At 30.3% G+C, this 14,019-nt stretch overlaps 1 protein-coding gene across 1 annotated transcript in view; it reads left to right on the top strand.

Moving 5' to 3' along the window:
- The window catches only part of LOC106639004 (sphingomyelin phosphodiesterase), a 657,347-nt gene that overhangs the window by 290,430 nt on the left and 352,898 nt on the right, over nt 1–14,019 (top strand). The gene's annotated exons all lie outside the window — the stretch shown is intronic.

Here is a 14,019-nt window from a genome sequence, read left to right on the forward strand (position 1 = left end):
ACAAGAATTCATTTTGTTCTAGAATTGTTGTTATGACAAAAATCGTCGTATATTTTTAATCACTTATTTCGTTATTATAAAAGTTTTATACTTTTATTATTTGTGCTGAATACTTTTTTTCTGCTATATTTTAATAATAATAAATATTGATTAATAAATATTCCAATTTATTCAATGATACAAGTATGTTTGTTTTATCCATATAAAAGAGCTTTTCTAATAATATTTTTATCTCTAAATACTTAAACTCTAAATATAAGTTGTGTTTATTACGTTATAATATATTGTGATACCAAACTATATGTTGTACGTATATTTCAAGTATACCTAAATATAAGAAACTAGGGGCCCCTTGTCTTGGATTCACCCAAGACTTACTAAATGAAACACTGTAGTGTGTTGACATGTAATGAGAAACGTTTTTAGTTAGAAATTTTACATGTATTCCTGACACATCTCAGAACAAAAATCTTTTTATTAAAAATGTATTTTTTCGGAATCCATATAGTTTATTTCGTCAAATAATAATCTCTAAAAATCTAAGTCCTAGACATTTATCTCTACATTTTTTATTGACACAAAAATACAAATATATTTTCTACTTATTTAATAATTTGAATTTAGATCTTTAAATATTTAAAAGATTACTGTGAGGGTAAAATGAGAAGCTGATCTCTCACGTAATGGATTTTTTATTTCGCGATTTTGGCCGATTGTATTCATTAGATACATTTGAAGTTTTCTTTCCAATTTACCCTGTTGCGACTATTGGCATACTTAGACTTTCATGACCCCTAAAGGCGTTTTCTGTCAACTTTGTTAAGTTCTTATATATTTGTTGGCAAAGTAGTTCAACGTCCGATGGCCCTAAAAAAGATCAGTCTTCTTAAGTATACTTTTTCTTCCCAGCCTTGCGACGAAAAACTCTGCTCGTAACGTCTGCCAGTTAATAACTGACTTGTTTTAATAGTGACAGATAGTGGCCGTCCTTATATATAGTTTTTTAGTCAACACATCGCTTTCAGAAACGGTATTAAAAATGTATTTATTGGCAAGGTAGTTTACACTTAGGTGGCCCCTAAAAAGAACTGATGAGATTGATGGTTAAGTAGAAAACGTAAATGCTTACATTGGCCTTGAAAAAGGCCAGTGGTACGATTTTCAGTCACTCCTTATTATTATTCTTGATTATGAAGAGCCAGCTGCGGGTACCTTGACTCTTACCCTCGGAGTCTCTGTGGACGGAGACCGTACGTGAGGAAGGTACACTGCTGATCAAAAAATATCTCACCTTTGGGTTGTTCTCCGGATTACCAACCGCTCATCGTTAGTCGGGAAAATGTGGAAATGCCGTTGAGAACACGACCACTAAGAAGGAAGCCGTTGTGGCTGCCCATGTCCCTCAGCGTTGTTTTCCTTGGCTTACATTTATGGTACAAACTTATCTGATGGCACCAGGCCAGATTGTGGTACGGCCACATAACTCTGAAGGGTTGGAGCAGGATATGCTCTGGCTAGACACGTCTCCTGGTACTTCCCCGGAGACGTCATTGGTTAGAATAAATTCTTTATTGGTGGCACTCGTCAATCCTGGAAGTTCAGGGTGATAGTAGACCTAGATTACTTGCCCATTGGAGAAGAGTGCCGTCGGTCACCGGGATGCCCAGCTGCACGTTGATCATGTACATTCTTGATGCAGCTCGATGAACTGCCGGAGAACGATTGTATCTTTCTTTGAGACGCTCCGGCGTATTATAACCACACTTATTCAATTCTGTTGCAGGTAGCTTCGATTTTATGTCGACGCCACCTAGCGGATCCTAATAAACAAAAGTGAAAAGCTGGCGTATTTTTGCAAAACTTTGAGCTTATTTATTGCTGTTGTTATTAAATTTTTCAAAATAAAAACCATACTTAAACCATGTCGGAAGTGTCAAGAATCGGTATGCAAAATTTCAGCGAAATCGGGTCAGTAGTTTTCGCGGTCAGTGATTACAACGGTTTTAGCGAGTTTTCTTTATATATTAGTAAGATATGATTTAAAAAATCGAAAAAACTAAGTAACATGTTTAATTGTAGATGTTTAATTTAAATCATGAGCTGTTATTAATTTTAAAGTTTTTAATATTATTCGGAGGTAGGCACGTTAAGCATGCAGAAAGGCAAAGTTCCACTAGTATATGCATACTAGTGGGGCTTTGCTCCTGTATGCTTTGCATGCCAACTCCCCAAGAATATTTAAAACTCGAAAATTTAATTACAACATACAACAACAAAAAAAAAAATACAGCTTTTTAACATATTAAACAAATTTTAGGATCAGAAGAGAAATCATGTAAATTCTTTCATTTACCTACACAAAAAAAAATTGACAGAAAAAAAAAGATAAATGAAGAAAAATATTTCAGTAAGGAAACTTTTAACTCGATGTATAAAAGTTTAAATAATGACTAAAAATAGTGTTTTATATTATTAGCGGAGAAAAAAATAAAATTTTTTTTATGAATTGTTTTGGGGGGTCGAAAAACTCATTCATATAAAACGTTAATTTATTTTTTCTTTTTCTCAAAACAAAAAAATTCTGTCAGTGGTATGGACTAACATAAAATTTATTTTGCTTCTAAAAGGGATGAGAAGTCAAAGAACTCTTAGACTTTCCTTAAATCTCAATAATACGGATAGTGCCATTTTAGAATTTGAGTCTGATGAAAAGAATTTAAGGAAAGTTAATTACATTATTTGGTATGAGGCTTTAATGATTCTAATGTAAGTATTGATAATAGTAGACAGAATGTTTAGAAATTGATGTTATACTAAAAAATATTTTGGAAATAAATTAGTTGTCTTAGAAGGTGATTTTTATCAGATTCTACCAGTGATAAAAAACGGTAATGAAAAAATTGTAATTGAACAAACTATTGAATTTTTATTTTTATAAGCCTCATTTTAAATTTTAAGACAAAAAGTCAATAGTTGTTCCAACAATAAAGGATTTTAAAAATTTTTTTCAGAAATTAGAGAAGGAGAAATAAGAACTTTTAACATTCCTAAAAATTGGATATAAAATAAAGTATGTTCCTAAATACTTTCTAATATCTATAATTGTTTAACAAAAAGTGTTATAGTTACATCACATAACAAGTACACCAATTCTTTAAATGATAAAATAATTAAAAATTAACTGGAGAAATGTAAGCTTAGTAAAGTATTGATAATGCATTTTTTAAAGAACTTGACGAATTGGACAAAAATATTTACTTAAATTTTCCGGTGAAAGTATTGAACAATATTCATGAAGGATTACCACCTCATAAACAAAATCTAAAAATTAGTACAATCGTAATGCTAAAACTAATGCTTCTTAAAAATAAAAGTATATCAGATGGGTGCATAACGGAACACGTTTACGATTTACGACATTATTAAAGTATAATACAGAAGAAAAAATAATAACTCGAGAAAAAATTGGTAATAGAGTCTTTATTCTAAGAATAACTTTAGACACAGAAAACAACTTAACATTACTTTTTATTGTAAATCGTTATCAATTTTTAATTGTTCTGGCATTTGCAATGACAGTAAACAAATCTCAACGTCGAATCCTGGATAATGAAGGTTTGTATTTGAAATAACCCTTATTTTTCTCTGGTCAGTTATATGTGGCTTTCTGAAGACGCAAAAATTAAAATGTTTGATTTATTCAAGTAAAAAGAGAAAAAACTAAAGGAATAGAAAATAGCGTTTGAAAAGAGATTTTACATAATTAATCGGCTTAACTCGATAATTCTCATAGATAAATAATAGTTTTTAATAAATCAACAAAATTAATGCCAATAAATGAGAAGTTATTTTATTTATAACTATTTTATCGTTTAACAATAATACATGTCATGGTGTATTCTATTTTATACTGATACTTTTTTGTTAAAAAAATTTAATCTCTAATTTTTAAGAATAAACAATCTGTAGTTTTCATAACAAAATTAACTGTAATATAATAGCTTAGTATACATGTTATAAAAAAATTATTATTTATTACAATTATTATTAATACAATAAATGTGTAAATCAATAATAATTTAAACTGGGTACTGGGAGTTCTGTCTCTTCGTGGTTATGATATAGCTGAATTTAATAGGCTATCTACTTTATCTTTTCAATTTAGGCAATACTTTTACAGTTATAATGATTTAATAATGATGTAACGTTTTGATTTATATCTGTATTTGTATTAAGTCATATATTTACATGTAAGAAATAATAAATGTTACACTATTCTTAAATAATAGTAACATAAAAAAAAGTGAATGCACCTAGAATTTTATACTCATTTATGAATTTACACAGTCTTATAATTATTATATAACAATTTATTACTCATTTATATTAATACATAGTTAAACATGGGTCATATAAATCATTAATATATATAAGGTTTATTTGTGTGCCTTCTTTGCAGTGTAGAAAAATAAATGACAATTTTTTAATAATTAACCTCAACTGAGAACAATGGTGTGGGAGGCTGTGCGGGAACTGAAAAATATTGTGGGGAGCTTTTGGGGAATGTGGTAGGGCTGCGGAAGGGCTATTTAGGAAGGGGGTTCTTGAAGAAGATAAAACTATCAAGTTAACGGTGGACACAGTCGAATTTTAGTTTATATGTGGAGGAGCTGTTGTTGGGGGGCTGGCGGGGTGGTAGGTGGAATGTTTCACGCAAAATAACCATATAATATAGGAAGATATATATCTTCCGATATTATATAGTGACTTTGCTGGGTCATTCCAGTCACCGCTCAACCTCTACCCCACTTGACGTCCCCAGCGAACGCCCCTCAGCACCCCTCTCAATAAGGTTAGATTCTAAGAGTTTTAACTTTATTTTTGTTAGTTTAAATTTTTGTTCCGCCACCTACTTCCCACCTCCACCACCCTCATGGATTTATAACCTTATAACTGGATAACCTAAGAAGCCTTTCTTACAGTTGAAAAAGACGTCCGTCAGTCTTGCATCAGTAGCATCTCTAAATGTAGTAAGATTATGTAAGTAATTATGACATTCTTAGTTACATTACTTTTTGCACCCCCTGTCTCAGCGTTCCTAACATTTCTTAGGAAAACCTTTTAGCCTTCTCACAATTTATTAACTTACACTTTTTACTACTCCTTAGATCCTTGTTATTATTTCTTATTCGAATGTGGTGACTAACTTAGCTAAATAATTTGTAAGAACATTTGTACACTGTCAGTTCTCACCTTACTTTTATTAAGTCAAATTTTTTTGTAGACCCTTTTCATCCTTTTCTTATAACTTGATAACCTAATAACTAGGTAATTTGACACAATTTAAAAGAACTTCTTCCACTCTTCAGCTGCATTTTTAAATGAGGTAAAATTATATCGGTTTCCGTGTTACTTCTAGTTACATGACTATTTGCACCTTCTCTCTCAGCTCTTCTTACAGTTTTAAGAAAGCCCCTAATTTCTAGCACATTTGCACATTACAACATCACCGTTGAGGTAGTGCTATGGTGCGCTGGTTCTTTTATTCTTAAATTTTCTGGAAGCTTATTAATTGCATTATTAAATATGTAGAAGCATATGATATTATATTTTCATACTGAATGAATAACAACAGATGAGCTCAGAGATTATCTTAACCGTGGACCTTGCTCACAGCCCTATTAACCGAAAAAAGATAGAAATCATATTTATTAAAATTTGTCAAATAATGTGCATCGTTATGAAACAATGTTTTAATAATAATTTTACTTATTTAATAAATTTATTTTTAAATAAAATAAACTGTGCAAAAAACTTTGTTCAGTTTTATACGTTGGCTTGGGTAAGAAAATTAAAATTTTTGTATCTACCTTCAATTAGTAAACTTTAAGAATTTCTTTTTTAACAACATTTTTTATTTTTAAATTATCATTACGTTCTATTCGAACATTCATTCCATTTTTATTTTTGCATCCTAATAATGCAACGTTAAATTGACTATGTAAGAACAGTGGTGTTTTCTACTATAGTCCAATATTATTTAAAATTTGACCTCGAGACTTTTTGGTAGTCATTAAAAAAGCTAAGACTAACGGAGATTGTTTTTTGTATAAAATAAAAAATGATGATGAAGAATTTTTTGTGTGAAAAGTTATTTTTTGTATAAAAACTCTCTTTTTAATTTTCTCCCCAGTTATAACTGTTGCTTATGATGATAAATAAATATACGTGTAATAAATTATATTTACAAATTGTAATTTTTTATTGTTGTACAAACCACTAACTTTACTTAAATTTGGTATCAACATAACAACTGCTCCAATTTTTAAATGAAGCATATGTGGTGGTAAGCTCCTACAAATATTGTTTAGAAATTTACTTGGAGAGTCCATATAAATATCACTATCAGATGTATCTTTACTTGCAAGTAGCATGATCTATGCTGTAATATGTTTTCATTTTTCTTTTCATATGATTGAGAATTTTATTATTCAAAAAGTAATAATATTCGTAATGAGAAGTAGGTATAACGCTATTAATTGAAAAATTATTACTTCTACCAAAAATATCGTAGCAATTAATAATCGATTTTCATGAATTCGCTACTTAAAATAACTTTTTTCTTCCTTTTCCAATATCCGAGAATAGTTTTAAAAATGCTTTGTCAATTTAATGAATATTGATAAAATGCAAAAAAACGGCCAAAGATAAAACGATTGAGTACTTTTTTTGTATCATTATGCTTTTATGACTATTTTTGAAAACTGAAAGGATCTGTCTGGAATCACCTTCTAACATAATTTATTTATTACCAAAATGGAAATTTATATCACATAAATTCCGCTATGTTTTTTTAACTAGTTTTAAGGCTTTTATTAAGACCATAGACGCCTCGTCTCATAAAATTAAATTTGCTTCTTTAAGTTTTTTTTTCTCATTCAAATTCCAATTCCTAGAAAAAAATTTCTACATTATTTAAGTCTAATGGTAGGTGAAATGTTCTATGACCGGTCATTGTTTTTGGAAGTTACATTGATGCTATGTCAGTCCATGCTATAGATGAAATTTTTTTCTACAAGAAACAAAATAACAAATTAACATTTTGTATAGAAATGTTTTTTCTAAGCCTACTGGGTCATCATAAAAAAGAAACTTTATACTTTTGTTCACATATAATTTTTAAGGTCATGATTTACGATCGAAGAGATTCATTACTGCCAAAGAGTGGTTACCTTTCTTTATTTTCATATCTTCTTTGGATATTTTTCTCTGTACTCAACATTAGGCCTGATTGAAATCCCATATTAGGATGTTAAAGAAAAGAAAAAGAACCTACAAGACCTTTTATTTTGGAAACACTATATAATCAATAATATGATTAAGACTTTTTTTTAAATTTTATCTCCTTATTTATTTTCTGCGATTAAAAACGAGTCAAAAAACTGTTTTATAAATTTATAAAAAGGTATTCATTATATTAACACTACTTTTGTTTTAACTTTTAACCTGCTTTACAAAGTTCTTTGTTTTTTTTCTTCTTTAATTCAGAAAGCAAACTGAAAAAAATGAAGTTTTTAACTGATCTGAAAGTTGGAGAGAAAGCGCGAAAAGCCGTACTAGTGTATATATATATATACAGAATAAATTCAAAAACTTCTTTAAATGTGCATTTAAAATGGTCGTGTTTTATGCGCCTTATACTTAGCTTTACTACTTGCACTAAAACAATAAGCAAATTTCCATATCCCTGATATTTCTAATTGATTTCAAAGATTTTTCTGTTACATTTATTTTAGCTATAGTAATATTCATATACATTGTTTATGAAGTTATCCTCTACCTTCACCATGACTCGATAAAACATGCACTTTCTATTAGATTGCTTGCTCATGATTAGTTTCTTAATTTATAAAAATTGTCATGTGTATTTTTAATCGGAAAAAAGAGAAAAAAACAAATAATATTGTTAGTAAAAAAGCTAGTATTAACATTAACTTATAAAGCAAGCTTCTAGATTTGATTATGACAGAAAACGTAACTGATCTGTATATTCACAAAATTATTCAACCATAGCATAGTTTTGTAATACATAGGTCATCTTACAGTAACCAACCTAGCAACCTTTACTGATTATGTTACTTTTGGATGAGCTTGGCGAGCCTAGGAAAACTTAACTTACATCAATTTTCGTCATACTTTTTATTTTGTTAATCTTAAGCATCTACTTGCAAAACTTAAATCTTCCAGTTTTTAGGGCAATATCCTTAGCTGGCTTGGATCTCATTTATTCAATGATTAGCAGGCAGAAAGAGTAGTTTTTGGATGTATCTCCAGTAATGACCTAATAAAACTTGGCATACCTCGAAAGTCTGACCTGAGTTCCTTAGTATGTATTATTTTGATCAACAATATATTCTATATTCTTTCTATAACACATATCAACTTTTTACTTTATGCCAATGATATCAAACTGCACTTTATTGTGGTAAATTAAGCTTATGTTGTGGTTAGTCCGATAAATGCATCTACCTTCCAAAAATCTGTCAGCTGTTAATGACTCTACGTGTCATGCCATATTTTTGAGAAAGAGTCCAATACCCTACATTCCCAAATATCTTGTTGGTTGTGAACAACTGACTAGGTATGGTTGGTGTAAAGCGTTGGTTGTACCAATATACAATAAATTTCTGCCACAGACCAGAATCACTACTGCACAGACATATCTAAATAGTGCTTCATATTATAACATATGAAGTAGTGATTTCATCTCCTACTGAAGTTATGGTATTGCTATTTTGGAATGGGTTCAGCACGAATCAGTTAGTTACCTAAGTTACAATTACGAAAACTCTCAAAGAAATTTAAAAACAAAAAATATCTCTCACAAATGCTTATGCTACGATTGCATCTTTACTTACAAAAAATATTATCATTTAACTACTAATAATCAATAAAGATCGCATTTTCTTTAAAAGAATATTTCTTACTCGTAAGAAATGCCAGAAAACAATTTTAATTTTTTTCATTTAATTCCGCCATACTACGATTTAATTATTTCAAGACAGAATATTGCTTTTAGTCAACTCCCAGTTAGAATTCAAACAATATACTCCATTGGATCTTAAAAGTCTCAAATAAAGCGAATGCTACAATTGCCTTGTGCAATTTTTCTCGGATTTTATTGAGAATGGCAGAATTTTTACTTTTATATCAGTATACACCTTTATACCCTTGTCGTATGCTTTTTTTGTTTGGTTACGATCATCCATAAAAATGTACACCCATCAACTATATTGTATTTTCTTTGTAAAAAGCTATATAGCTCGTCTAAATAAATTTAAAAAAAATAATAAATTGTTAACATTCATAGAATGGTTTTATTTAAATGTTTAAGCAATTTAAAATAATGACGTGTTAAATGTCAAAAATTATTCTAAAAAAGAAAGAAAAAATGGTTTAAAGAAAATGAGAAAAAAAGAAACTTTCCTAAAGTCATGTTTAAATAAAACACATTTATTACTGGCTGCGTAAGCTGCAGTTTAAGCTGGCTTCGATACAACTGATAGATCAAGAGGAACTGTTTGTGATGTATTACGTTCTGCTGCTCAAAGAGCATTAAAACTCTCCATTTATTAATGTGTGGGAGATAAAGGTAATTTATGGACTACTTCGACAACACCAACTGGGAGACATGGCCTCGAAAAAAACTGTTTAAAATAATCTTTATCGTTCTTTGAACACAGAAAGTCAAAATCATGTTTTAAAAAAAAGCATTTAAAATTGATAATAGAAAAAAACTTACCTACGACTGCCTAGCTTTTTCTTTCAGCTAATAAAAGTGTTGAGTCATCCCAAAAATTAGTTTTATTAAGTTGCCACGGAGAAACTTTGTTAAAGATATTTAGAACACTAGGTGGTATCTTATTTAAACAATTTTAAAACACTAATTTCTCTACTAGTTTAATCTTGTCAGTTGGATAAAGTGATCACGCTGTTGCCTTCACAATATTAATATCCAACTGGGTAGTTCAGAGTACGGCTTTTGAATAATCACTGCTAAAAAATAATCACTGATAAATCAGCTGATTTTTGATGCCAAATCGTCAGCTGATTTTTTGACTGTGCGAAAAAATACAAGTCTCATCAGTGCGAAAAAATACAAGTCCCGAAGGAAAATTTTTTTTTGGCCGTCATCAAAACTATGCATTCTAAGCCTTTTACAGTAGAATGAGACAGGTGATGGTTGTGAGTTTAAAAAAATTTTTGATAGCCAAAATTACGAGTTCCGTGCGCTAAAAAAGTATCAGTCCCGTCAGTTTGACAAAATACAAGTCCCAACGGAAATTTTTTTTCTTTTGCCATCATCCAAACAATGCGTTTCGGGACATTCACAGTAAAATAAGATCGGTGAAAATTGAGTAGTTTAAAAAATGTTCACCGGTCACATTCTATTGTAAATGTCTCAAAATACAAATTTTTTATGTTCCTAAATGTTTTTTTTTTCTTTGGAACTTGTATTTTTTGGCACTGAAGAGACTTGAACTTTTTTTAGCCCTCGAAACTTGTAATTTTTGCTATCAAAAATTTTCCAAACCTCTCAATTTTCACTTATTTCATTTGACTGTAAACGCCCCAAAACACATTGTTTGCATGGACAAAAAAATGTTTCCGTCGGGACTTGTATTTTGTCACACTGACAGGACCTAAGGTAGTTGTATGCCACGATATTGTCAGTGCAGCAGATTCTATAGTTTGGTATTTTATAACCTTTAGCAGCTTTGTCTGCACTTGTTAATTTATTTCTTATCTCACAGACACCCTCAAGATGTTTCATGAAATTAAATAATATTATTAGCCATTTTTGAAATACACAAAAAAATATCGTCAAAAGTTTACCATTATATTGTGGGATATACGAAATTGAAGCCCAAAAAAATACATTTTTTCGTAAGGATCCATGTTAAAGTATGAAAACAGAGAATATCAAAATCTTGCTTTCTAGGAACCCTAGCCTTACAAAAATTCAACCGAGTTCTTAATAGGCAATAATTAAGCTGTGTGGTGAGTTTCATGAAGATCTCATCATTATTTTGGTTTGGGATGTAACTACCTTTAACCTTTTTCAGCGCGCGAAACATGTAATTTTACCAAAAATTTTTTAAACCTCTTAATTGTTATCTATCTCATTATAGTGTAAGTGTCCCAGAACGCATAGTTTCGATACTGGCAAAAAAAAAATTTTCGCCTGCACTTGTTTTTTTCCCAATGATGGAAGTTAATTTTTTTCAGCGCACGAAATTTAAAATTTTTGATATCAAAAATTTTTTAAATCTCCTAATTGTCACCTGTCTCATTCTACTCTCAATGTCTCTAAACGCAGATTTTTAATGTTCGTAAACGTAATTTTTTTTCCTTGGGACACGTATTTCATCGCACTGACGGGACTTATACTTCTTCAGCACATGGAACTTTAAATTTTGGCCATCGAAAAATTTTTAAATCTCACAAGTGTCACCTATCTCATTGTCTCAGAATACATAGTTTTGACGATGGCCAAAAAAAAATTTTCCCTTGGGACTTGTAGTTTTTCACACTGATGAAACTTGTATTTTTTCGCACAGTCAAAAAATCAGCTAACAATTTGGCATCAGAAATCAGCTGATTCATCAGCTGACAAATCAGCTGATTTTTTTAGCAGTGATGGATATGAAAGAGCTACTCAGCTTTTCTTATCTTTACAGCAACTACTCTGGTCTGATAAAAAAAACAACAGCGTTAGAAAAAGATACAAGTGTACTGAGAAAAAAGTAGAGTTAAAAAAAGACACAAGAGCAACGCACCCCCCCCCCTAAATATGCGCAAAGCATGTAAAGCTATGTTTCACACCTATGGTGAGCGCAAAACCCTTTTCCTTGGTCTCACGCATACAGATAATTTTCCTTGTATAATCATTCTTTTTCTTCTATAGGTTTGTTAAATTTTCAAATAGCTAATCAGAAATATTTTAGACCCCTCCCCCTTTATGTAGATTTTCATGCAGTTTCTGAAGTCTTTAATGGCTGCTTTAGACCTTCATTGCAAATCATAGCTAGTAAATTACGCAAGGAGCCAACAACTTTGGGCAGTTTTCACACAATGCCGTGAATCATTCTTTAAGAAAATAAGGTACTTTTATTTTACAATTCATTTAGCTTTGCTTTTTGTCACCCTAATCATTTTTTTGTTCTTTTTTTTTTGTTTTAATACGTTATCTATCACTTTAGCCGTAGGAAAATTAAAGAAAGTTCTATTTAAGCCCTTTTTGCAGCAATAATGTTGAGAGTTGTTTTTATTTTCTATCTCTTTTATTCAAATAATGGTTTGAGCGCTAAAGTAATGGCTAAAATGTGTTTTAACTCTCTCCTCTGATAAAATAGTGAGACTTTCTTTTTTTGTATAATTCTACCTCTTGATGAGAATTTATTAAAATTTGGTACAAAAAATAATTTTTGATATTATTGATACATAATAATTTTTTTCCTTACAGCAAATAAAATCGCTAAAAAAACAGAAACATATAACTTCTGAAAATAAAAAAACAGCTTCTTTTGTGGGTTAAACACTTATGTAAGGCAATATGCAGACAAAGAAAAGTCAGTAATTATAGATAGTATGAAGTCGTGGTAGCAGCCTCCATTAAACCTATAGGTATAGATCACAATTCTGCTATAGATCCTTTTGCACGTATTGTTTAAGATGTAGTACCTGCAGCAGACATTAAAAAAAAAAAAAAAAAAACAAAAGAAAAGTAAAGATAATAATAGTATTTTGTATGAAATTTAAATACTTCTAAGTGTTAAATAATGCATATATTTTGTTTCATTCTTATTTAAAAAAAAAAAATACCCACATCATCTGAAACTGCATGAATTCATAAAATATTATGTACTGAATCATCATTTCTCACCTTCTCATTATTAGTTATGTGGTAAGGAAAGCTAAATTAGGGTTTTAAAACAGGACTAGAACCAAAAAAACAAGAAGAAGAAAACGTTCTATCAAAACTAAATAAAATAGTATCAACAGTATAAATCTGTAGCATCTGATAAGAAAAAATTTCCAACACATACATTAAGTATGTTCATCATACTTAATGTATGTGATGGAAATTTTTCAAAACGAGAAGAAAAAAAAAGATAAAATTGTACTATGATGCGTTAAGAACTTGAATACCATAACTATGAAAAACAAAAATTAAGGTATGAAATTTATTTCATAGAAAGAAAAATTTTATTTTTGCTTTTTAGCAAAGAATCATAGCTTACACTACTACATTTGACTCTGTTACTGGTTCCAGCATTAAAAGTACCTCGAGGTACTCTTCAAAACCAAAGACCTCAGATAATTATACAGAATTAAAAAAAGTTATAAAAGTACAAATAAAATAACAAGAGAAAACTTTGAAATAGAAGAACTTGGCCCAGTATAAGAGAAAAATTAGAAAGGCTAAAAAAAAAAAAGATGATACAAAAAAACTCAAACTACGGAGTTTAGCCTCAACAAAAAAAAGCAAGTCAAAAGCGTCAGATTAATGAGAATCACCCAGATTATGTTTCTAAGAAAAAAAATTTTATTAGTTTAAGCTCTTTTGTTTGTAAAAAATAATAACAAAAAAAGTAGAAGTAGTACCTACTGCAGCTTAAATCCGCATTAATTTTTACCTATCATAATGACGTTGTGTCCACTGGTAGCCTACTCAGGAGCCCCCGCTTCCTGCACCATGGCTCTCTCCTCTTCTTTCTTTAGCCAGAAGACAGACCCAACGAAGTAATCCATCGCCCTCCACCTCTCTTCATTGCGTAGCACTTTTAAGATAATGGTTTTGGGGCTACGTACCACGCTAAGCAACGTCTTTCAGCTGCTAGTGCTAATTGGTGCCATTTCCTACGCATAAAAAATGTATACTCAACCGTGTTATCCAGTGCAGAGCAGTAAGTGCATCTGAAAAATAATTTCACCACCATGTAATTAAAATAGGCA

This window comes from Copidosoma floridanum, unplaced genomic scaffold (genome assembly GCF_036245765.1).
Source record: "Copidosoma floridanum isolate Cflo_tuat_1 unplaced genomic scaffold, Cflo_Japanese_pri ptg000008l, whole genome shotgun sequence".
Taxonomy (NCBI): Eukaryota; Metazoa; Arthropoda; class Insecta; order Hymenoptera; family Encyrtidae; genus Copidosoma; species Copidosoma floridanum.